Here is a 2,500-nt window from a genome sequence, read left to right as displayed (position 1 = left end):
AATCATAAATTAAACTATTAATTCATGGAGACAAAGGGATTTCAAAATTATATCAAAGTAGGAATATAGAGGGTAGAGATTAAGCAACTTTTTGCAATTTTCTATTTGTTCCGTGACTTACAAATAGAGAGGAAGAGGAAGGGAAGGAGGTAGATAGATAGATAGATAGATATATAGAGAGTGAGTAGTTTGAATAGAGGGAGCAGTGGTTGATCTTGAAAATTATTATTATTATATTTTTATTATTACTATTATTATTATTATTATTATTTTATCATAATTATCCTTATTATTATCATTATTATTATTATTATTGTTATTATTATTATTATCATTATTATTATTATTATTATTATTATTATTATTATTATTATTATTATTATTATTATTATTATTATTATTATTATCATTACTACCAGATTTTTTTCTCGTTAATATCATTATTTTCATTATTAACATTAATTCATTATTATCATTATAATGATGTTTATAATGATAATGGCCACAAAAAAAAACTTTTAAACAACGTAACACAAAACGAACTCAATCACACAGATACAGCCGCCACAACCATCATCAACAACAACAACAAATAATAATAATAATAATAATAATAATAATAATAAACAAAAACATTCGTAAACGTATGCTACGCTAATCAAAGGAGAAGAGAGAAAGAAAACGGAGAACGGTCGCCGAGCCTAAAGAATTTTGGCGCGTCGCAACGAATCTCGGAGACAAGCCAGCCTGCAGCGCCGAGAAAAAAAAAAAAAATGATTGGGAAAGGACTGGCTTTGAGCTCCCTTGGGTGGGCAAGGGGTGGGAGTGTAAGGGGCGATGTTTGGATTAATGGAGTGAGAGAACGGGAGGGGAGGAAGGGAGGGAGAGAGGGAGGGGTGTTTGAGGATGGGTGGGAGGGAGGAGGAAGGGAAAGAGTGTGGGGGGAGGGGGGGGAGAAAGAGAGACAGAGCGACAAATGGAGATAGATAGTTAGATATATATATATATATATATATATATGTATGTATGTATATAAATGTGTATATATATATATATATATATATATATATATATATACACACACACTCAAGAAGAATAAAAAGAAGGAAACGAGAAAACACAAAAATAACGAAAGGAAGAACCAGGATTCACACGATGAAACCAAAAGACGACTTGACAATAATTTTTCTTCAAGGCCACCAGAAATGCAGCGAAAATCACATGTTTTCCTTATCTTCCATTCGACTTTTTGCTTACAAGTTGCTCAACGTAAAAGAAAAAAATAGATAGATAAACAAACACCAATAACTTCTATCGATCTTGGCTTCATTTACCAACTGCTCATCGTGAAGTGAAAAAGAAATAGAAAACAGATAGATGGATACTTATCATTTTCTCCAAGACTACCCATCTCTATGCTAATGAATAAATCCGTGAAATAATTACGCGAAACGATTTGAAATGATGTTGGTGGTTTATTATCTGTCAGAGTATATGCTTTCTTTACTGCAGTTATACATCAGTTGCTGATAACTCTTATTAGTAATCATAGCCAATCACTGGGGAGAAAAACGGGATTCAATTTATGTAAATTAATGTGTACGGATTCAGTTTGAAGGGGATATTAATCTGCTTAACTTTAATCAGGATATCTTAGGTTTCAAATTCCGTAGAGGCAGTCAATATGATAGACAGAGAGATAGACAGACAGACGGACAGAGACAGACAGAGACAGACAGAGACAGACAGAGACAGACAGACATACAGAGACAGAAAGAGCAGTCCAGTCATTCATTCAAGAAAAAAATAAAGACTGAATTACGGAACAAGGAGTTACCTTCACCAACAAATTAATTCCTTGTGATTAATGAAGACAGGCGTAATCGAGAAGGATTCCGGCCACTGTAAATGAATAGCATCAATTAATTAACAATTGGCTTCCTATATCAAAACTGCCCCCCCCCCCCCCAAAAAAAAAAAAAAAAAAAAAAAAAAAAAAGATTCATTATCAAACAAAATACTAATTAAGCACATCGCCACGGCAATAACTGTCATTGGTTGGCTTCACTGAGTTAATTGATCAACAAATTGCAATTTCCTCGCCACCCTTACCTGCTCCCCCCCCCCCTTTCCCCGAAACCCCATCCCTCCCTTTCCCTCCCCTGGGCCCCTACCCCTAGAACACACTCATCCTCGCCGTAAAAAAAGGGAGGCTAATGATAATGGTGATGGTGATAATCTCAGCAATGATAGTGATAATGATGATAAAGATGATGTTAATAATGATAACAAAAATAATGATATTGATAATGATGACAATGATGATAATGGTGCTAATAACATTGATAATGATAATGGTAATAATGATAATGATGATAATATTAATAATGATAATGATGATAATAATAATAATAGTAATAATAACAAAAATAATGATAATAGTAATAATAATAATAATAATAATAATAATAGTAACAACAGTAATAACAGCAGTAACAAT

Source organism: Penaeus chinensis, chromosome 1 (assembly GCF_019202785.1).
Source record: "Penaeus chinensis breed Huanghai No. 1 chromosome 1, ASM1920278v2, whole genome shotgun sequence".
Classification (NCBI taxonomy): Eukaryota; Metazoa; Arthropoda; class Malacostraca; order Decapoda; family Penaeidae; genus Penaeus; species Penaeus chinensis.
This window is presented reverse-complemented; position numbering follows the sequence as displayed.